Source organism: Saccopteryx leptura, chromosome 2 (genome assembly GCF_036850995.1).
Source record: "Saccopteryx leptura isolate mSacLep1 chromosome 2, mSacLep1_pri_phased_curated, whole genome shotgun sequence".
NCBI classification, from domain to species: domain Eukaryota; kingdom Metazoa; phylum Chordata; class Mammalia; order Chiroptera; family Emballonuridae; genus Saccopteryx; species Saccopteryx leptura.
Window position 1 is genome coordinate 202,431,573 of NC_089504.1, and position 24,184 is coordinate 202,455,756.

At 38.4% G+C, this 24,184-nt stretch overlaps 1 pseudogene; it reads right to left on the bottom strand.

The window, feature by feature from the left end:
- Positions 1-719: 719 nt before the first annotated feature.
- The window catches only part of LOC136391771 (titin-like), a 93,179-nt pseudogene continuing 69,714 nt past the window's right edge, over positions 720-24,184 (bottom strand).

Consider the following 24,184-nt stretch of genomic DNA (forward strand, 5'->3'; position numbering starts at 1 on the left):
ATGTGCAAGTCCTTGGTGGAATGTCTGCACATGGCTCATGAAAATGTGTCACCCTCTTTTTTTAGGTGGCAACAGCCAATCTGGCCTGGACTTCATTAGCAATCCATCAGGTGTAGGTGAGTGTGCCCCCCCCAGACAGGCCTGAGTGAGGCTCTGAATGTCCTTGTGCCTCACGTTGAAAAGCCAGACCCACACCTGCCACACTGCCTGGTGTGCCAGGCAGTGCATGGGAAGCGCTTTGCACATCGAAGCATGCAAGAAAAAATGGATTGTCACTGAGACTCTTATCACATTATAAACTAAGTGATTGTATTATACCTTTTAAAATAAAATAAGGTCAATAAGATTGTGAAAGTTTTAGTTTTAAATAAGCAAAACCCTGTTATAATCCATCACCATTATCTGTGTGGCAGGTGTGCCAGGGCCTTGCCAAGCAGATGGAATTGACCGACTTTCTCCTCGACGTGTCAAAGTAAGTGGTCACTTCAGGGCCGGGTAGCTGCTGTTGGAGAATGGTGTGCATTCAGGACGGGCCCTGATGGGTACAGAGGCCACTACTGCACTTGGTGACAACACCAGGCAAGCAGTCAGTGAGGACGGTGACGACATTTGTGCCCTGGAGTCCCATTATCCTCCATGTTCATGCTGCCGGTGAAGGTGTGAAGATGTTTGGGTGGTGACCGGAATTTGAAATTTGCTGTATTTTTTTCTAAATAATCTCACCGGAACCTGTAGACACCAGACACTTCTGTTTCTGTGGAATAAAAAGAAAACCAGCAGGGCGAGAGGAAGTGGTCTAGGTGATTTTTTCCTAAAAAGTCCTCCCTGGCATTTTCCACACAACTGTCAGTCAATTAAAACTGGTTGTTGATATTGTTATTTTTAACTTGTCTATGTTTAGTAGCTCAGATACAGTGTCTAGAGAAAACGTTCCATTGCCCTGAGGCTTGACCCAGAGTGCCTCCCTGGGCTGGCCCTGGACCAGCGGTCCCAGGTCTTTGGAGCAATTCTAGGTTCAGCTGGTTTCCCTTGGATGGGGAAGACTTCTGCTTTCTGACCCAGGTCCTTACCCTGGTCAGGGCTGACTCCCTGCGAGAAGCATGGCCACTCTCCACCTCCAGCTGCCGTAGCGCTCGGAGCCTCCATGACCAGCCAGTCTGAGCTCACTGCTCGTGTCACACTTACTTTCTTAAATACAGAATTAGAGAAACACGGAATCTAAATGAGATCTCTTTTCATCCCCTAATCCAACTATTTTTTTTGAGGTAAAATAAAACAGTAGCCTTGGGACACATGATGTTTTTCAGAACACATAGAAGGGAAGCGTTCACATTCTCTTGTTCATGTATTTGGTGATCTTGTAAGTTTTTCAAAGTTCAATTGAATTCCTTATGTGACACTTTCAGTTCATTCTGCAGTGGGAAATATCTGTACCTCTTTTTTTAGCTAATGAGAGAGAGAGAGAGAGAGAGATTGAGAGGGACAGACAGGAAAGGAGAGAGATGAGAAGCATCAATTCATAGTTGTGTCACTTTAGTTTTTCATTGATTGCTTCTCATGTGTGCCTTGACCGGGGGGCTCCAGCTGAGCCAGTGACCCCTTGCTCAAGCCAGCGACCTCGGGGTTTCAGACCTGGGACCTCAGCATTCCAGGTGGACACTTTGTCCACTGCACCACCACCTGTCTGGTGGTGCAAAACAAGAAATCTGTTTACTTGACTATCTTCCTTGCCCTGCATTCCTCAGTGTACAGGGCATGAATGTGTTCTAAGTCTTATCATAGACTTCAACTTATTTAAAATTATTGAACTTTCTTAATCCATTTATTTTTTTTTTGTAATTAAAAGCTGAATAATTTGGTTTTAAATGCTGAAAGGCACTGTTTATTACTATTTTATATTAATCATGAGTCCATGGCTAAATTTACACAGTCCTATAGCTCATGCCTATCGATTGGTCTACTTACCAGGTTTACATTCTTTTATATTTACCAGCTACCTCCTAAATATGTACTCACTGCTCATGATAATGAATACTTAGTTTACTGTGTGAGGTCATTAGGTCCTGATCAACATTTGTGCTCTGATATTTCTTCTCAAATCAATTACGGTGCTTTCTTAGCACCATTAGACTGCGCTTAAACTTTTAGTTTTTTGTGGCAATTTACATTTGAACCATATTAACGAGATTTTAAAAATTTTGAAATGTATGTTTTTATACTATATTAAATGTGGTGGACCCAGTTTTCATAGTTCATAGTTTTAGTTAAATGCTACAAACTTTCTTTCTGTGTCAGTATGCATCAATAAAATAGTTACTTCCAAAATTAGAGTCCTCATATTGAAATAAGTAATAAAGTTTCATTCATCTCTAAAATAATATTGATTGAGCTCTGGCTGGTTGGCTCAGTGATAGAGCATCAGCCCAGCATGTGGAAGTCCTGGGTTTGATTCCCGGCCAGGATACATAGGATAGGCACCCATCTGCTTCTCCACCCTTCCCCCTCTACTTTCTTTCTATCTCTTTCTTCCCTTCCCACAGCCACGACTCCATTGGAGCAAAGTTGGCCCGGGCACTGAGGACGGCTCCATGGCCTCCGCCTCAGGTGCTAGAATGGCTCTGGCCACAATGGAGCAATGCCCCAGATGGGCAGAGCATCGCCCCCTGGTGGGCATGCCGGGTGGATCCCAGTCAGGTACATGTGGGAGTCTGTCTGCCTCCTGGCTTCTAACTTCAGAAAAACACAAAATAACAATAATAATAATAATAATATTAATGATTGTTTTGCAAGATGACAAAAACCAGACCTACATACTTGTTTTTTATTTAAATATAGACAAAACTGGGAAATGTATTTAAAGTTTGATATGCTCTGTTCTCAATAGCATTACTTACAGGTTTTATGTCCTTTTTTCCAGTACAGATTTTGATAATATAGTCACAATAGATTCTCTACTTGAACACATAATGGTAGGTGGCCTTTTGTTTTGAAAATGCTTTTAGTTAAATTTAGATCTATGTCTAGTACATGCTGGGACCCTTATTAGACGTACAACCTGCTTTAAATGGATGAAAAGTGAACTGGAGGTGTTACCTTGGTTTGTTGTCACTCATGATAATTTTGGAGGGCTTTCAATGACGTTTTGAAAAATATCTCAGAGATTTTCATTACTTGGTGGCGAGCTTTGGAAACAGTTTCTTTTGATAGTCTTCAGAATACTTCTGCATATAGAGTGTATTGGGAATTCCCATCCAGTCTTCCTGATGGTGCGGCTCCTCTACTTGGTTTCAGTCTTCACAACTACCGAGTCCTGGGAGGCTCATAAGAACTGGGAGCCAGAAGCCACACAGAGCGAGACTCACCCACCTTTCCCTGTGTGGCTGCTCCGGGGCCTTGGTGGGACTTCACTGGAGAACTGGCTTCCAGCAGTCAAAGTGACGTCCCCTCTGCTCTACGAGCCATCAGGCTCGACTGGTGCTGTTGACACCTTGTTGTTTATGTATTATGTAATTGAACTGAATTTTAATGTATCTGTTGTATATTTTGATAAGTCGTTTTTCTCCTTCCCATTTCCCTGGCCTTTCTCTAAGTCCAGTAACCCTGTCCAATCAGGAGTCACCTTGTCTCCACATTTCAGGGTGTTCTCGGACCTGTTTCTCTTTGGTTTCATGGCAAGAGAATACGGTGGGGTGTGATATGGGCAGTGTGTCATGGGATGTAAAAGTTACCAGGGGTCATGAGAGGAACAATGGAGCTTCTGATTTTTAAATGTTTCTTTATGTAATTAGTATATACTGTTGGGGTTGTTTGGACAATAAAAAGAATACTTCATTAGACAGTAAAAAATAACTTTGTTGGTTATGACTAAATTTAAAGAATTTATACAAAAGTGAAAAGTACTAAGATGAATATAAAAATATAAAGATATAGACTGACAAAGCTTGTGTTAGGAGTACAAGAAACACTTATTGACTAAACCTTATATTATGAATGTTTTTAAAAACATTTTTATTGAGATGTAATTCACACATCATACTACTCATCTCTTTGAAGTGTTCAATTCAGTGGTTTTTAGCAAATTCACAGGTATGGGTAACCATCACCAGTCAATTTTTGAATATGACTCTTACCTCAAAAAGAAGCTCCATTTTCTCTTTTACCTCCATGTGCCCCATCCTCACCCAGCTCCCGGTCCTAACCACTAGTCTTCCTTTCCCTCTTCTAGACAGCACCCGTGAAAGGGGCTGTGTGACAGGAGGCTCCTTTCAATTAGCATGACATGCTCTGAGTTTACCCGTGTTGTTGCACGTGCCAGTGCCTCTTTCCATTTCCGCAGCCGAGCCATGGTCTCTTGTATGACACACACAACACCAGTGGACATTTGGGTTGTGTCCACATTTGACCAGTGTGCATGGTGCTGCTTTGAACATTTGTGTACTGTATTTTTGAACCTGTTTTCAATCTAAACCCAGGAGTGGAATTGCTGAGACATGTGGTAATTCTGTGTTTAAATTTTGGGGGAGCAGCTGAAGTGTTTTCCACCCCCAACCCTGCACAGGGGTTCCAGTTTTCCACATCCTCACCAGTGCTGGGTGTTATCTGACCACTGGATGCTGCCTTCAAAGTGGGTGTGAGACACTCTCTCTGTGTTGTTCTAATGGGCGTTTTCCTGGTGACAATGACATTACACATCTTTCCCTGTGCTTATTAGCCATGTCCTTCTCGCAGTCCCCACACTGCTGTGTCTACAGTGGTACCTTGAGATATGCAGACCCACATATGAATTTTTTAAGATATGAGCTGCAACTTGGTTCATATTTTTGTTTGAGATTCAAGTGAAATTTTGAGATACAAGTTGTGATTCAGGAAGCTGCCACTAGTTGGCGTGTTGGCGCACAGGTTCAGTATTAGCAGCACAACATCAGCATCTCGGTTCTTTCTCATGTGTTACCCGCAGAATCAATTTGAATCTCGTGTGCTGTACTCGTTCTTGCATAATTTTTGCATTTTTTACTAACATTTTTTGTGTTCTATCATGAGGCCGAAGAAAGTGAATGTAAAGGACAGTGGTGAGAAGAATAAGAGAATGATTTCAATAGAAGTAAAGCAAGAAATAATAGAAAAACATGAGCGTGGTGTACAAGTGATTGAACTGGCAAGGCTGTATGACTACAATACAGCTACAATTTGTACCATTCTTAAACAAAAGGATGCCATCAAAAGTGCAAATCCAGTGAAAGGAACTACAATTCTGTCCCAATTAAGGACAAATATCCATGAAGAAATGGAGAAGCTTCTGCTGGTGTGGGCGAAAGAGAAAGAGCTGGCAGGGAGATACAGTGATAGAAACTGTAATATGTGAAAAGGCACGTATTATTTATGGCGACTTGAAGAAGAAAGAATCATCAACCTCAAAAGAGGCAGCAGAAGACACATTTAAGGCAAGTCACAACTGGTTTGAAATTTTCAAGAAGAGATAGGCATCCACTTGGTGAAGCTGCGGGTGCTGACATTATGGCAGCTGAGGAGTACATCTCACATTTTGCTGTGCTTATCACAATGGAAGGCTATATCCCCCAACAAGTGTTCAACTGTGATGAAACAGGATTGTTTTGGAAAAAAATGCCCCAGAGGACTTTCATCACTGCAGAGGAGAAGAAGCTGCCAGGCCATAAACCCATGAAGGACCATCTGACCCTTGCATTGTGTGCAAATGCTAGTGGTGACTGCAAAGTAAAGTCACTGCTAGTGTATCATTCTGAAAGTCCTCGAGCCTTTAAGACTCACAAGATTCTTAAAGAAAAACTGCAAGTTATATGGCATGCCAATGCTAGGGCATGGGTTACGCGGCAGTTTTTTATTGAATGAGTAAATCTCGTCTTCGGTCCTGCAGTGAAGAAATATCTTCAAGAAAATAAACTCCCGATGAAAGCATTACTAATCCTTGAAAATGCTCCAGCCCACCCACCTGGTCTTGAAGATGACATTCTCGATGAGTTCAAATTCGTGAAAGTCCTCTACCTCCCACCCAACATGACTTTAATCTTGCAACCTATGGATCAGCAGGTCATTTCCAACTTTGAAAAGCTTTACACAAAGCACTTGTTCCACCGCTGCTTTGAGGTGACTGAGAATACAATTCTAACCCTTCGAGAGTTTTGGAAAGATCATTACAACATCATGATAGGTTTACGTATTAATGACTTGGCATGGCAAGAGCTTACAAGAAGAACCTTGAACTTGGCATGGAAAAAGTTATGGCCTGATGTTGTTGCAGACAGGGACTTTGAAGGATTCAAACCATAGACTGAAACCGAGGTAGAAGCGTTGGAGCAGATTGTGTTCCTTGGAAAGTCAATAGGTCTGGAGGTAAATGAGGGTGATGTAAATGAGCTTGTCGAGGAACAATATTTTGTATTTCTGTTGTGTCAGTTGTTATTTCTCCACTCTCGTTTCTAAGTTTATTTATTTGAGTACTCTCTCTTTTTTTCTTGGTGAGTCTTGTTAAAGGTTCATCGATCTTGTTTACCTTTTCAAAGAACTAGATCCTGGTTTCATTGATCCTCTGTATTGTTTCTTTAGTCTCTATGTCATTTATTTGTGCTCTGATCTTTATTATTTCCTTTCCTCTACTAGCTCTGGGCTTTACTTGCTGTTCTTTTTCTAGTTCTTTTAGATGCAGGGTTAAGTTGTTTATTTGAGCTTTTTCTAGCTTCTTGAGGTATGTAAAGCTATAAACTTCCCTCTCAGGACTGCTTTTGCTGTGTCCCATAAATTTTGAGTTGATATATGCTCATTATCATTTGTTTCTAGGAATTTTTTAATTTTTTCTTTGATCTCAATGTTAAACCATTTGTTATTTTATAAAATGCTATTTAGTTTCCAAGTGTTTGAGTGTTTTTCAATTTTTCTATTGTGGTTGATTTCTAGTTTAATGCCATTGTGATCAGAGAAAGTGCTCGATATGATTTCAATCTTCTTAAATTTGTTGAGACCGCTTTTGTGCCCTAACATGTGGTCTATTCTAGAGAATATACCATGAGCGCTTGAAAAGAATGTATATTCTGCTGTTTTAGGGTGAAAGGTTCTGAAGATATCTATTAAATTGAGTTGATCTAATGTGTCCTTTAAGTCTGCTATTTCTTTGTTAATTTTCTTTCTTGAGGATCTATCTAATGATGTTAATGGGGTATTGAAATCCCCTACTATTATAGTATTGCTGTTGATCTTGCCCTTTAAGTCCATCAAAGTCTGCTTTATATATTTAGGTGCTCCTATATTAGGTGCATAGATATTTATAATGGTTATATCTTCCTTTTGGATTGCTCCTTTTATCATTATGTAGTGACCTTCTTTATCTCTAACTATGGTCTTTGTTTTAAAGTCCATTTTGTCTGATATAAGTATTGCTACCCCAGCTTTTTTTTCATTTCCATTTGCGTGAAGTATTTTTTTCCATCCTTTTATCTTCCGTCTGTGTGCATCTTTTGATTTAAGATGTGTCTCTTGTAGACAGCATATATATGGGTCCTGTTTTCTTATCTATGCAGCTACCCTATGTCTCTTGATCGGATCATTTAATCCATTAACATTTAAGGTTATTACTGATATGTAATTGTTTATTGCCATTTTTTTCTTTAAAACTGTATTCCTCTTTTGCTATATTCTTTTTTTCCTTTGATCTGTTTACAACAGGTCCCTTAGCGTTTCTTGCAGCCTTGGTTTGGTTGCAGTAAATTCCTTAATTTTTTTTTTTTTTTTTTTGTCTATAAAGCTTTTTATTTCTCCTTCAATTTTAAATGATAGCTTTGCTTGTCGGGAGCCAATCAACAACTGCTGGCTGACAAGGTCACAGCAGGAGAAGACCCACAACTGCTGGCTGACAAGGTCACAGAAGAAGGAGATCAAAAACTGCTGATTGACAAAGTCACAGCAGAGAAGACCAACGGCTGCTGGTTGACAAAGTCACCGCAGTGAAGACCAATGGCTGCGGGTTGACAAAGTCACCGCAGAGGAAAGGCACAATGATACTTCCCCCTTTGACCTTTTGAATTAATCTGGCCTTATATCCCCCCTTTCCTGGGTGTGTGCTATTATTTATGGCACAGGGATAATAGTACCGTGCTTTCCCTGTAGATTCGTAGTAATTTCTTTGGAAATGAGACAGAAGGTGTAAGTTCCACAGAAAAGCCTGTAAGCCTCTTGAACTGGGCTCATAAACATAAGAGGCTGGTCATGATATCCCTCATAAAGGGTTAAGTTTGTAGGAGAATTTCTTCTTATTAATCATGTTAGAAAGAATAAAGTTAGAACTTAACTAGTGTATGAATATAGTAAATGAATAAAGTGTAACTAGACATTAGAATCTTAGGTAAGGTGTAGTGGAGTGGCCCGTTGCATGGCCTTGGATGGGAGCGCAGCTGGCAAGTAAAGAATGTTTTGTTAAAAGGCTTGTTTTGTGACTTAAGGCAGTTGCTAGGCTTTTCTCCATAAAACATTCTCATGAGATTTTTGTATTTTCCAAGAATAAGGAGAGGAATGTAGTGGGATCCATAGCAGCAATAGCAATTAATGCCTTCTGATATTATGTTGCTACTAAGCTATCTTGCAGGTGCACTCTATATATCTTTAAGCAAATGTTACTCTTGATGTTATGCCAATTTCTCAGTAAAACAAGCTTTTTGTAGTCTTGTGAAGAAAATTAGGACACTGCATGAACTCAAGGCCATTTGCCTGAGCAAGCCGTGGTCCTTTGCTAGTCCTTGATGATTTCATCTGCTAATCTCTCTCTGCGTCCTTGACTCACAACAACAGTAAAGTAGAGTTATTAATTAGTACTAATCTTTTAGAAGTTTGTACCAATATTGTTATTGCTATTCAAGTTATTGTATAACTGTACTTTGAATGACTTACCACCTGATTTGTAGCTTATAGATATGAATTAACTGTTATCTGGAAATATGTAACCATAGTAAAACAAAAACAATGATGTATTCAAAATACCATGTGATTGTAACTTAGTGTGTGTGCATAAAAAGAAAGCTAGACTAGCATTTGGCAGAGATGCCTAGCAGTAAATGCTAACTAGAGAATAAAGAGAAAGAAAAGAATTTGGCTCTCTCACTCAATTTCGCCGACACCGTCTCTTCCTGTGGGACCCCTGGATTCCACCCGGGGCTGGACCCCGGCACTTGCTGTATAAAGTAGTCTTGGTTGTAGGTTCTTGTTCTGCATTACTTTGAATATTTCTTGCCATTCCCTTCTGGCCTCAAGTGTTTCTGTTGAGAAGTCAGAAGTCATCCTTATGGGGGCTTCTTTGTAGGTGATAGTCTTTTTTTCTCTAGCAGCTTTTAATATTTTCTCTTTATCATTTAGCTTTGGTATTTTAATTATGATGTGTCTTGGTGTTGGTTTCTTTGGGTTTCTCCTTAATGGAGTTCTCTGTGCTTCCTGAACATGTGAAATGTTTTCCTGCCTTAATTGGGGGAAGTTTTTCGCTATGATATGTTTGAACAAAGTCTCTATCCCTTGTTCTTTCTCTTCTTCTTCAGGAACCCCTATAATGCGGATGTTATTTCTCTTCATGTTGTCACAGAGCTCTCTTAGAGTTTCCTCAAACTTTTTGAGACTCTTTTTTCTGCTCTGCTTCCATGCCTTTATTTATCGTGTCCTCTAACTCGCTGATTCGATTCTCTGCTTCATCCATTCTGCTTTTAATTCCTTCCATTGTATTCTTTATTTCAGATATTGTATTTGTCATTTCTGATTGATTCTTTTTTATTATTTCAATGTCCTTTTTTATATTTGTTATCTCTTTATTTAGGTTTTGGTAATGGCTATGTATGGTTGTTCTAATGTCTTTGAGCATCCTAACAATCATTTTAAACTGTGCATCTGGTAATTTGGTTATATCTGATTCACTTAGGTCCTTTTCTGGGGATTTCTCTTGGTTTATTTGTGTTGTATTTCTCTGCCTCCGCATTTTCTCTTCACGGGAGTGGCTGTGATCATGCACTTGGGTGCTCAAGCGTTGGTGGCCTTGGCCTTTTCCCCGCCCCCACATGTGATGTTATGCTTGGTCCTGAGGGCACTGGCAAGCACCTTTGCTCAGCTGTGGTTCTCTGCCTGTTTCTGGGCTTTCACCCTGCCCTTGCAGGAAGAACCCGCTGGAAGAATGGCTGCTAGCCTTGTCTCTACCACCAGGCAGGACTGCGTGCCCAAGCTCAGCTCAGTAGCAGAACTCCGCCTCTTCTGGGATTTTGGCTCCACCCCCACAAGCCTGGGTTGCACGGCCAGGGCAAGGCTGTGCTCCTGTGCCCTTGCTCAGGGGCTGGTCTCCACCCTTTCCGGGGTTCTTGCCCTTCTCCCGCAGGCTGGATTACAGACTGCTGGCAGCTGAGCTTGACCGCTTTTGCATGCCCCCTTCACTCCAGCCAGGCAAGATTGAGCTCACACCTGAGCCCAGTGGTGGCCAGCTGGCTTTCGCCCCTGCCAGCAGAACCCGCTTTTGTCTCCCGCTGCCTCCGGCGAATCCTCAGCTGAGTGGGTGGGGGCGTTGCAGCTCAGACCCTAAGACTCACTACTGTGGACCGAAAAGCTCCCTCCTATGTGACTCTGCTCTGAGTGTCGCGGCGGAGCTTGTTTGGCTGCTCTCTTGCTTCCCTTTGCTGATATTGCTGTTTCTGGGAGAAATATTCACTTCAACTTTGGGGAGTGACTCGTCCCAGGGGTCTCCCTCCTTCTATGCAACTCTGCTCTGAGTGTCGTGGGGGAGCTTGTTTGGCTGCTCTCCTGCTTCCCTTTGCTGGTATTGCTGTTTCTGGGAGAAATATTCACTTCAGCTTTGGGGAGTGACTCGTCCCAGGGGTTAGGGTGGCTATCTCCCAAAATGTTTCTCCCTGTGCCTCCTAGATTACACTCTCTTCCTTTTACTCTGGTCCTCTCCTCTCTCCCCGTCCCCAGGAGCCCCAGGTGAGTGGTTGTGAGAGAGATGTTCTGTGCGGTCCATTTAAGAAGGATCCTGGGACTGAGAAATCAGACTCTTTCTCACAAACAGTATCCTGACTTGTTTCCAGCTAAATACTGTCCTTACACCTCTTCTGGGCTCTGGGGCTGCAGGCTGGGGCTTTTTTCCTGGGACTCAGGACCCTTCCCCCTCTGCTAAACTCACTTCCTGCCACGCGAGTCTCTCCCTGCTGCCATTTGCTCCAGGGAGCTGGGCAGCCCTCTCCGTGTTTCCGCTTTTCCTACTAGTCTCGGTGTGGCTTCTTCAGTGTTCCTTGGTTGAAGAGTCCTCTTAGTTTAGTCCAAAGTTGGTTTTTCCAGATGATAGTTCTTAAAATTCTGTGTGTGTTTCTTAATTAAAGCATGTCTTTTTTCATAATTTAGGATGGTTTGGGGATGTTTCACAGGGCTGGAATGGATTAAATCTATTTCAGTTATTTTAAATGGGAGAAATTTGTTTGATGTACGAGTTGATTGACTTATGAGCTTGGTTACAGAATGAATTAAACTCATATCTCAAGGTACCACTGTACAAGTATTCTTTTTTTTTTTTTTTGCTAATCCCTTCACATTTTTAATCCAGCCCCCACCCCACCCCCTCTGACAGCTGTCAGTCTGTTCTCCATATCTATGGGTCTGTTTCTGTTTCATTCATTAGATTCCGTGTAAGTGAAATCATAGGGCGCTTGTTTTTCTCTGACTTGCCTTGTCTTATTTCATTAGTATAATGCTCTCACAATAGTTTCTTAGAGGATTCTTCAGGGTTTTCTATATGCAGAATCATGTCATCTGTAATTAATGATAGTTCTACCTTCTCCTTTTTGACCTAGATACCTTTCAGTTTTTACTTTCTTGAGTAACTGTCCTGCCTGGACCCTCCAGTGCGATGTTGAATTGAGGTGGAGAGTGTGAATGTCTTTGTCATGCTACTGATGTTAGGGGAGAAGCATTCAGCCTTTTAGTATTGAGCATGATGTTTGCTTTGGTTTCTTTAGATGGCCTTTATCCAATTGAGGAAATTCCCTTCTATTCTTATTAGCTCCTAGGAGGTTTTTTGTTTGTTTGTTTTTTGTTTTTTTGGTGTATTTTAATCATAATTGGATTTCAGATTTTATCGACTTCCACTTTCTCTACATTTATTAAGATTAACATGTAGTTTCTCAATTTTATTCTGTTGATATGGTATAGGTATACTATATAAAGTGACTTTCTGATGTTAAACTAACCTTGCATTCCTGTATTGAATCCCACTTTGCCCCTGGTATATGATTTATATTGGAATTCCCTTAAATTTAATAAAAACTCAAGTACAGATGGTATCTTCAGGATATGGAATCTTCTCATATAAAAACATTCTCTTTCTTCCAGTTTTTAAAAATCTCTCTCAATCGAATGTGTTGACTCTGACCCCCATATTTGTGAAGCTGCTCTATTATTCAGGTGATAGTCTTGTATTTTTAAGAATATTATGCTCATTTATAATTCAGATATCAATAGCAGTGGTTCTACGTTTCCAGTGTCTTTTCTCTTCCTTCCTTATTTAAATGTCTTTTATTAGGACCTTTGGGACACTGTTGAATGGGAGCAGTGAGGATGGATGTGTTTTTCCTAATTAATGCTTCTCTGTTTCTTTGCCATGTACATTTGTCTTAGGTCCCTAGTAGATACTGTTTACAACCTAAAGATATTTTCTTCTATTTCGGATTTGCTGTGAGTTTGCATCAGGTTGGCTGTTGAATATTAACAACATTTTAAAGTTGATTTTACAGAGAGAGGGTCAGGGAGAGAGAAAAACAATATGTTGTTTTACTTGTTGATGGATTTAGTGGTTGACTCTTATATGTGGTTTGATGGGAATTATCTGGTCAGGGGCCAATTTCTGTAAGTCCTTATTATGAATGTAATTTTTTTTCTTCCCTCTGATTAGTTAGAATAAGGAACAGTATTAATCCAGTACCTAATATTGTATCATGCTTGCATTCCTGGAATGAACCATATTTAGTTGTAACAAAACCTTTACTTCCAGATTGGTGGTCATCACGTGTTTCTCACTTGCATCTGCATTTGTAATTGCTACAGTCATAAGGTAGCTCAGTGGTTTTCTCTTTTTTGGTCTGTGTGTAGTATTGATTAGGGTCATGCTACGCTATAAGATGAATTGAGAAACGTTCTGCTATTGTCTATGGACTAAGATGGTTTGAGTAGTAAGTGAGTTATTTGTTGTAAGTCACCTGGTAAACCATATGGGTCTTATTGGGGAAAGATTTGTGATTCTCTTTTCAATTTCTTCTATGATGCTGGTCCCTTCGGATTTTTATTCATCCATTTTTGCTCTGTCATATTTGGGTATCTGTTATATTCTTGTGCTAATAGCTATGGGAGTTCTCATGTGGTGAGCAAGAAACCTCACAGTCTCTACCCTCACAAAGCTTATAGTCTGGTAGGGGACAGACATTAGTGAATTGTCATCATATTGAGGACTGAAGGGACAGGGCACAGGGGTGTGAAAGCTCCTGGTGCAGGGTGACTTGGCCAAGGAAGTGTACAGGGCCACCTGAGGTGTGACTGCGGACATGCAGGGGCCACGGAGAGATGCAGCTGCTTTCAGGGGAAGGGGCAGAATGCCTCTGAGAGAAATGCCCCCAGAGGGCCACCCAATGTGGGCCCACACAGGGTGGTGACTGACACCATGCGGGCCTGTGGGGAGTGGTAACTTACACCATGTGGGCCTGCGGAGAGTGGTGACTTGTACAATAGCGGGTGCAGCATCAGTTAGAGAAGACAGGAGAACTGCAGGAGGGCAGTGCAGGCAAGTGTGTAGCCGAGGGTGCAGCAGGCCTGACTGCGGTACCTGCCAGCCCTGCTTTCTGTCACTGAACCTGGACTCTGGCTTTCTGTGAGCGTATGTTTTTCTTTGCCACCAGGAAACACGTGTCTCACCGTCTCAGGCTTAGTGATGCCGTGATTGTCTGAGAATTTCTTCTTTTCTCTGAGAATTGAATGTCTGTCATCTACATGGTTGAGGTGGCCGGAGCTCTTGGTATAAGCAAATACAGCATTTTCAGCATTAACTGTGGCCACAACCCACTGGGGACAGTGGGGCCTTTTAGGCATTAAGGAAATATGTGTTGAATTTCTGCTTATACCTCTGTGTATGTGTAGTGTGTTTGTGTGTGTATTATATTTGCCTCCAACCTGAAACTGGCTTTATATATATAAAGAAAGAATATAGAAAAGCTAAATCATAAAAAGAAGGAAAAATCTGATTGCATTTGGTAAGCCTAAAGTAAACCTTATGTTCTAAATGTGAGATGTTTGCCATGCAACAAGCTAAAACTTTTCTTTCCACTTATTTTGACAACTAAAATTATTTTGCAAACTACTTTAACCTATGATCAAAATAATTTATATAATTCCTTAATTTTGTTCAAAAATACAAATAAAAGTACTGACTCTTCTTTCCTTCCATGTGTCTGCAGGTCAGGACTGAGAAAATCCAGTATTAGGGTTACAATTGTCACATAACATTGAACAAAGGGATAAAATAACTTTAGAAATAGTTAAATCAGGAGAGTCCTGTGACAGTAGAATATCAAGACAAACGCTGCTGTTAATGTTAATATTTGAATGATAATTTCTTATTGTAAATGTAACCTTGGGCAATTTGAAAGGTAGTCTGTAGGAAAATGAATTCTCATAAAGAACACACCAACTTGATAAAGACTCTTACTAGGTCCCATAACTGTGGCTTGCACAACTGAAAATAAAGCTAAAGGACAGAGCCATCCTGATAGTAACAATAAGACATTTGGAGGTTCTTCAGGTTCCATCATCTAAAATTCCATAAGATTAGTGTCCACCATGATGAAGTAACCCATTGAGCTAAAGCCAACCTATGTAATTTTATTAAACAATGTCACCCCAATAAATTTAATTTTAAAAATCAAATAAAAGTCCATAAAATGCTATGTCCTTTTATCAAGATTGATTTTGCTTTACTTAAGAATTCATTTAAAGTTAAGAATAATTTAAAAATTTTTACCAAAGTAACAATTTATTATTCTGATTTAAAGGAAAGAGTCATTAGTAAAGTTTTATATAAAAAGCTGGGCATGGTTATTGATATTGAGACAGGCCAAAAACAAAATATGGAAAAATAAACAGATGGAAGGAAATAATTAGGATCTGTCCTAGGAACACAACTACTAAATATATGGTACCTAAATGGGAAAAAAGTTTTTGAAATGACAGTTCTATGTAACTTTTGAAAATATATTGGCCTGACCTGTGGTGGCACAGTGGATAAAGCATCGACCTGGAAATGCTGAGGTCGCTGGTTCGAAACCCTGGGCTTGCCTGGTCAAGGCACATATGGGATTTGATGCTTCCAGCTCCTCCCCTTCTCTCTCTCTCTCTCTCTCTCTCTCTCTCTCCCTTTCCTCTAAAATGAATAAATAAATAAAATTTTTTTTTTAATTTATAAAAAAGAAAAAGAAAGAAAATATATTTTGGACCATGACTTAAGACTGTTTTTAAAAGTATCTACTTAAGGTTTCAACCCACCCACAGATATATCTTATTTACTAACATGTTGTTTTACCTAAATTCCTCTTAAGTTACTCTAGAAAATTCTGTTATCAAGAACCTGGCTCAGAACACCATGGTTCTCAATTGCTGTTATATAATGTATCATAATTATGTTTTAAAAAGAAAAAACTAACTGGTATCTTATAAAAATAAACCAATAAAATGAATGCTGAACATTTTATGGTGGATTATGTAAGGTTATTGGTGAATACTATCCTTGAAAAATATTAATTTATAATGCAAGCATATTGCTATAATACTATAGGCATTATGACTATGACCAAGCTATTAAAATTTAAATATAAAATTATCAAAGGCCATTTAGGACTTAGCAGTCCTTTCTTGGATTGGTGGCCAAAATAACAAACAAATGAACAACAACAAAAAAGAAAGATAAAAAGACCCCACAACTCATTTTTAAATTTTTTTCTTTTGATTTTCTTATTCTGGTAACTTGTTTTAGTTTGTTTAATGCAGTTTTTGGAGGCCAATCATTCTGCAAAGTGTAAATGAAAAGCCTGAATTAAATTCGAAGTAGCAAGTTTGTTCCGAAAGACTTAATTTAAACAAAAGCTGGAAAATGTAATAAGTGACTTTATTACTTCATAGTTTATATTTCTTTTAAAAAGAGACATATAAATAAGAGCCAGATTATAAAAAGCTAAACTATTTTGGGTGGCCAAGAAAAGAATTAAAATTTCTGTGCTAAGAGAAACAGAAGGAGGTAAGACAGACATAGTAAGATGATCCTTTCTAACCCAAGAAAAATGTTTGGTGACAATAAGATATATTTATCTATTTACTAAAAAATATAAATATTTTGAGTAAAAAGAAATATAAATAAGATTTTTATAAGTCTACATTTTAAATTAAAATAGTGTAGTTTTTACATTAAAACTAATGAAACTTACCCTTTAATAAAAATACTCTTAATTTGACCCAAAGATACTTAGTAGCAAAAGAATAATATAATTTGTTCTTAAGCAGTATTTTTATATTCAATGATGAATTTACAGATCTAGAAGGGATCTTAAAAAGTCAACCAGAGTGACATCAAAGAAATGGCACAGTGAGGAGTGCTCCCAATACTTCTCCCTGAAACTTCAACAAATTCAACAACTAGAGGCAGAAAAACAATCCCAGGAGCATCTGAAATACACATACATCAAACACAGCGACACAACAGCAAATTTCTCCCTAGGAGTGCCACAGGGGCAGAACCTAGGGTACAATGCCACCAGCCAAAAAGAGAGAGAAGAAAGAAAAAGGAAGAAGATAACTTCTCAAAACCAGGAAAAAGCCATAGTCTTTATAACTTTTTCCATTTTTTTCTTTTATTTTTTATTTTTTCTTTTCCCTTCCACTTTGGTCATTTTATCCTTTCTGTTTTATTATTTTCTTTTCATTTTGAACATTATTACCCATAGGTATTACATTTTCCCTTCTTTTTGTTTCTTCTATGAGTGTTAATTCCAAAAAACTTAACTCAATTTCTTTCTTTTGGTTTCTTCTTTTCTCTTTCACTTTTTCTCTCAATTGAATCTCACCCACAAACAAATTATTTTATTCTGGATGCAAATTTTTTCTTTGTGGCATTTTGTGTGCTTTTTACTTCACTTTTTAATCTCTTTAGCATTTCCCCCAACTCCGGCTCTCCATTCTATAGTTTTTGTGCCACTTAATACAATAGAATTTTTATTTTTCACTGTATTTTTTTCTTTTTTCTCTTTTTCTTTTCTCTTACACTATTTCTATTATTTGACCATCATTTACAAACAAATTATTTTATTCTTGATCCAAATTTTTTTCCTTGTGGCATTTTTTGGGTTCTTGCCTCATTTTTTTGCCTTTTTGTAACTTCTCCCAACACAGGCCCTCCATTCTATGTAATTTTGTTCCACTTAGCACAATAGAATTTTCAGTTTTTCACTGCATTTTCTCAAAAAAAAATTTTATCAACTCTTATTAGTGTTAACAATACCACTCTCAAATGCCATTAAAGAAAAAAAAAAAGAATATCATGGATACAAAAGACAGTGATGTAGCTCATATAGATGACTAAAAATCTATATAAAAAATTTCAATAGCTTAAAAACCTTGGAGTTAAATGACAAAGAATTTAAAATTAAAGTCCTAAAGGTACTCAGGGATATATGAGAAAGCACAGAAAGGCAATTTAGGGAGCTCAAAAAACAATTCAATGAACAGAAATACTTCACCAAGGAAATTGAAACTATGAAAAGGAATCAAACAGAGATAAAAAAAACCCCACCTCAATTCATGAACTGAAAAACAAGGTTACAAGCTTAGCCAATAGAATAGGCCAGACAGAGGAAAGAATTAGTAACATAGAAGACAGGCAACTAGAGATACTACAGAGAGAAGAGGAGAGAGACTCATGAATTTTCAAAAAATGAGATAGCCCTAGAGAAATTGTCTGACTTCATCAGAAAGAGCAATATAAAAATAATGGGTACATCAGAAGGAGAAGAGAGAGAAAATGGAATGGAGAGCATATTCAAACAAATAATAAACAAGAACTTCCTAAGCCTGTGGAAAGAACTAATGCCTCAAATTCAAGAAGCAAACAAAACACCCAGTTATCTCTACCCTAACACCTACCCCAGGGTACATCATAATGAAATTGGCACAAACTAATGACAAAGAAAAAATTTGCAGGGCAGCCAGGGAAAAGAAGAATACAACATATAGGAGCAGGCCCATTAGATAATCAACAGATTTCTCAGCAGAAACTCTATAACTAGAAGAGAGTGGACCTCAATATTTAAAGTTCTAAAAGAGAAAAACTTTGAGCCAAGAATACTAAACCTATCAAAGCTATCCTTCAAATACAAAGGAGAAATAAAAACATTTACAGATACAGAAAAGATGAGGGAATTTATCACCAGAAAACCCCCACTTCAGGAAATACTAAAGGGGGGTTTATGACCAGACACAAAGAACAAAAAAAAAACAACAAAACTACAAGTAAAAGCTCCACCAAGATCACAATAAAAACAAGATTAATCTGTGACAAAGAAACAAAAAAGGGAGAGGACAAAGATTAACAGTAGCAAAGGAGGATGGAGTACAGAAGCACTCATGAGATAATGTACTACAATGAACATGATATGTATGCTTTTCATTACTTAATGGTAACCACCCTTGAAAAAATCAACACAGAAGTACATGGCTTGAAAAAAGAAATAACAGAGAAAAGAAGTATGGATTACAACCAAACAAAAACAAATGATAGAAAAATAGAAGAACCAAACAAGATGAAAAACTATCAGAAAGCAATATATAAAGTGGCAATAGGAAACCCTCAAAATATCAATAATTACACTAAACATAAATGGATTGAACTCACCAATAAAAAGACACAGAGTAGCAGAATGGATTAAAAAAGAAAATCCAACTGTATGCTGCCTACAAGAAACACATCTAAGCTACAATGATAAAAACAAATTCAAAGTGAAAGATTGGAAAACAATACTCCAAGCAAATAACATCCAAAAAAAAAGCAGGTGTAGCAATACTCATATCTAACAATGCTGACAAGACAGTAAAGGTAATCAGAGACAAAAATGGTCATTTCATAATAATAAATGGGACATTGAATCAAGAAGACATAACACTTTTTAATATATATGCACCAAACCAAGGAGCACCAAAATATATAAGACAGCTACTGACTGACCTAAAAACACAATCATACTTGGAAACCTCAATACACCACTGATGGCTCTAGATTGTTTATCCAAACAGAAAAGTACTAAAGGAATATTGGCCTTAAATAAAACACTAGAAGAATCTGAAATGATAGAAATCTACAGGACATTTCATCCCAAAGTGCCAGAGTATACATTTTTGTCTAGTGTACATGAAACATTCTCAAAAATTGACCATATGTTGGGCCACAAAAATAATATCAACAAATTCAGAAAGACTGAAATTATACCAACCATATTTTCTGATCATAAAGCCTTGAAACTAGAATTCAACTGCAAAAAAGAGGTAAACAAACCCACAAAAATGTGGATACTAAAAAATATACTTTTTAAAAATGAGTGGGTCAAAGAAGGAATAAGTGCAGAAATCAAAAGATACAGGCAAATGAAAATAACAATACAACATATCAGAATCTCTTGGATGCAGAAAAAGCAGTAATAAGAGGGAAGTTCATATCACTACAGGCCTATATAAACAAACAAAAGAGAGCCCAAGTAAACCACTTAACTTCAGACCTTAAAAAACTAGAAAAAGAACAAAGACAACCCAAAACCAGCAGAAGAAAGGAAATAATAAAAATCAGAGCAGAAATAAATGAAATAGAGAATAGAAAAACTATAGAAAAAAATTATAAAACAAGGAGCTGGTTCTTTGAAAAGATTAACAAAATTGACAAACCCTTGGCAAGACTCACCAAGGAAAAAAGAGAAAAGACTCATAAACAAAATCCAAAATGAAAGATGAGAAATCACCACAGATATTATAGATATACAAAGAGTTATTATAGAATACTATGAAAAACTATATGCCACTAAATTTAACAACCTAGAAGAAATGGATAAATTCCTAGAACAATACAATCTTACTAGACTGAGTCATGAAGAAGCAGAAAGCCTAAATAGACCCATAAGCAGGGAGGAAATAGAAACAACTATTAAAAACCTCCCCAAAAATATGGCCCTGGCCATTTGGCTCAGTGGTAGAGCATTGGCCTGGTGTGCGGAAGTCTCAGGTTCGATTCCCAGCCAGGGCACACAGGAGAAGGGCCCATCTGCTTCTCCACCCCTCCCCCCTCTTTCCTCTCTGTCTCTCTCTTCCCCTCCCACAGCCAAGGCTCCATTGGAGCAAAAGATGGCCTGGGTGCTGAGGATGGTTCCATGGCCTCTGCCTCAGGTGCTAGACTGGCTCTGATCGCAACAGAGCGATGCCCCCTGGTGGGCATGCCGGGTGGTTCCCAGTCGGGCACATGCAGGAGTCTGTCTGACTGCCTCCCCGTTTCCAGCTTCAGGAAAAACAAACAAACAAAAATAACCTCCCCAAAAATAAAAGTCCAGGGCCAGAAGGCTATACTAGTGAATTCTATCAAACATTTAAAGAAGACTTGGTTCCTATTCTACTCAAAGTCTTCCAAAAAATTGAAAAAGCAATACTGCCAAACACATTTTAATTATTTATTTATTTATTTATTTATTTATTTTCTGAAGCTAGAAATGGGGAGAGACAGTCAGACAGACTCCCGCATGCACCCGACCAGGATCCACCTGGCATGCCCACCAGGGGGCGACACTCTGCCCACCTGGGGGCGATGCTCTGCCCCTCCGGGGCATCGCTCTGTTGCGACCAGAGCCACTCTAGCGCCTGGGGCAGAGGCCAAGGAGCCATCCCCAGCGCCTGGGCCATCTTTGCTCCAATGGAGCCTCGGCTGCGGGAGGGGAAGAGAGAGACAGAGAGGAAGGAGAGGGGGAGGGGTGGAGAAGCAGATGGGCGCTTCTCCTGTGTGCCCTGGCCGGGAATCGAACCCGGGACTTCTGCATGCCAGGTTGATGCTCTACCACTGAGCCAACCAGCCAGGGCCCCAAACACATTTTATGAGGCCAACATAACCCTCATACCAAATCCTGGCAAGGATGGCACAAAAAAAGAAAACTAGAGACCAATCTTTAATGAATACAGATGTTAAAATACTAAACAAAATACTAGCAAATCAAATACAACACATTAAAAAAATAATTCATCATGATCAAGTGGGATTCATCCCAGAATCTCAAGGATGGTTCAACATACATAAAACGGTTAACCTAATACACCATATCAACAAAACAAAGAACAAAAACTGTATCTTATTAACAGATTAAGAAAAACAATTCGATAAAATACAACATCATTTTATGTTTAAAACACTTAACAAAATGGGTATAGAAGAAAAATATCTCAACATAATAAAGGCGATCTATGATAAACCATCAGCTAACATCATATTAAATGACATAAAACTGAGGACTTTTCCCCTAAAATCAGGAACAAGACAAGGTTGTCCACTCTCTCCACTTTTATTCAACATAGTGTTAAAAGTTCTAGCCAGAGCAATCAAACAAGAGAAAATAAATAAAAGGCATTCATATTATGAAAGAAGAAATAAAGGTTTCACTTTTTGCTGATGATCAAAAACCTCAAAGATTCCACAGAAAGACTACTAGAAACAATAAACTAATAAAGTAAGGTCACAGGATACAAAATTAATATACAAAAGTCCATTGTCTTTCTATATGCCAACAATGAAACATCAGAAAATGAGCTAAAAAAAAAAAATCCCCTCCATGGTTGCAACAACAACAAAAAAACTAGGAATAAACATAACAAAGAATGTAAAGGACGTATAATGAAAACTACAAAGCATTAAGGGAAATCTAAAAAGATATAATGAAATGGAAAAATATTTCTTGTTCTTGGATAGGAAGAATAAAAATAGTCAAAATGACTATATTACCCAAAGCAATATACAAATTTAATGTAATTCCCATCAAAATTCCAATGTTATTTTTTAAAGAAATGGAACAAAAAACCATCAGGTTTAAATGGAACTATAAAAACCCCCAAATAGCCAGATCAATCCTAAGGAAAAGAACAAAGCTGGGGGCATTACAATACCTGACTTTATATTATAGAGCCACGATAATCAAAACAGCATGGTATTGGCAGAAAAATAGATACTTAGACCAATGGAACACAACAGAAGGCCCAAAAATAAAACCACATGTATACGGTCAAATAATTTTTGATAAAGGGTCCAACAACACACAATGGAGAAAAGAAAGCCTCTTCAACCAAGGGTGCTGGGAAAACTGGAAAACCACATGCAAAAGAATGAACTCGACTACAGTTTGTCCCCTTGTACTAAAATTAATTCAAAATGGATCAAAGATCTAAAAATAAGACCTGAAACAATAAAGTACATAGAAGAAAACATAGGTACTAAACTCATGGACCTTGGTTATAAAGAGCACTTTATGAATTTGACTCCAAAGGCAAGAGAAGTGAAGGCAAAGATAAACAAATGGGACCACATCAGAATGAGAAGTTTTTGCTCAGCAAGAGAAACTGACAACAAAACAGACAGCCAACTAAATGGGAGATGATATTTTCAAACAACAGCAATGATAAAGGGGCTAATATTCAAAATATACAAAGAATTCATAAAAACAACAAACAAGCAAACAATCCAATAAAAAATGGGAAGAGGACATGAACAGACACTTCTCCCAGGAAGAAATACAAATGGCCAACAGATATATGAAAAGATGCTTTCTTCATTAGCTATTAGAGAAATGCAAATCTAAACTACAATGAGATACCACCTCACACCTGTTAGATTAGCTAGTGTTGGAGAGGCTGTGGAGAAAAAGGAACCCTCATCCACTGTTGGTGGGAATGTAAACTAGTACAACCACTATGGAAGAAAGTATGGTGGTTCCTCAAAAATTTAAAAATAGAACTACCATATGACCCAGCAATCCCTCTACTGGGAATATAACCCCATAACTCAAAAACACTGGTACGTAAAGACACATGCAGCCCCATGTTTATTGCAGCATTGTTCACAGTGGCCAAGACATGGAAACCAAAAATCCCTTCAATAGATGACTGGATAAAGAAGATGTGGTACATATATACTATAGACTAATACTACTCAGCCATAAGAAATGATGACATTAGATCATTTACAACAAAATGGATGGATCTTGATAACATTATACTGAGTGAAATAAGCAAATCAGAAAGAACTAAGAACTATATGATTCCATACATTGGTGAGACATAAAAATGGGACTCAAGGACATGGACAAGAGTGTGGTGGTTACTGGGGGTTGGAAGGGAAACGGAGGAATTGGGGGGAGAGGAGGGGCACAAAGAAAACCATATAGAAGGTGACGGAAGACTATATGACTTTAGGTGAGGGGTATGCAACATAATCAAATGTCAAAATAACCTGAAAATGTTTTCTCTGAACCTATGTACCCTGACTGATTAATGTTACCCCATTAAAATTAATTAAAAATAAAAAAATTAAGCAATTAACCATTTACTAAATGCCAGGCCCTTTAGATAAATTATTACATTTAATTCCAACTACCCTATAGATATTATTTTCACTCCCATTTTATGGGGGAGGAATTAGAAACTCAAACTTGTTATGTGGCTTACTCAAAATTAGCTGAGAAAGGACAGAGCCTGGATTAGATCTAGGGTGCCTCCAATGTGAAAACCTGAGTGTTTTCTTTGGCCACATGTTGCTGAAAGGCCCGTAATACCAGAGGCATGTAATATGGGAAATGCCAAAAATTTCTCAACTTAAAACGCTCATCCCATTTTTCAGTTACAAATATATGGCATTCCTTCCCATTAATATGATAATTCTGCTCTTTCTAAGTGCATATACACCAGGGAGAGGATACCTACTCCAAGCCAGTGGCTCTCTAAGTGTGGTCCAGGGGCCAGTATCACCTGAGAACTTGTCAGAAATGCACATTCTAGGGCCCCACTCCAGACCTACTATCTGAGTTGAATTATGTCCCTTCAAATT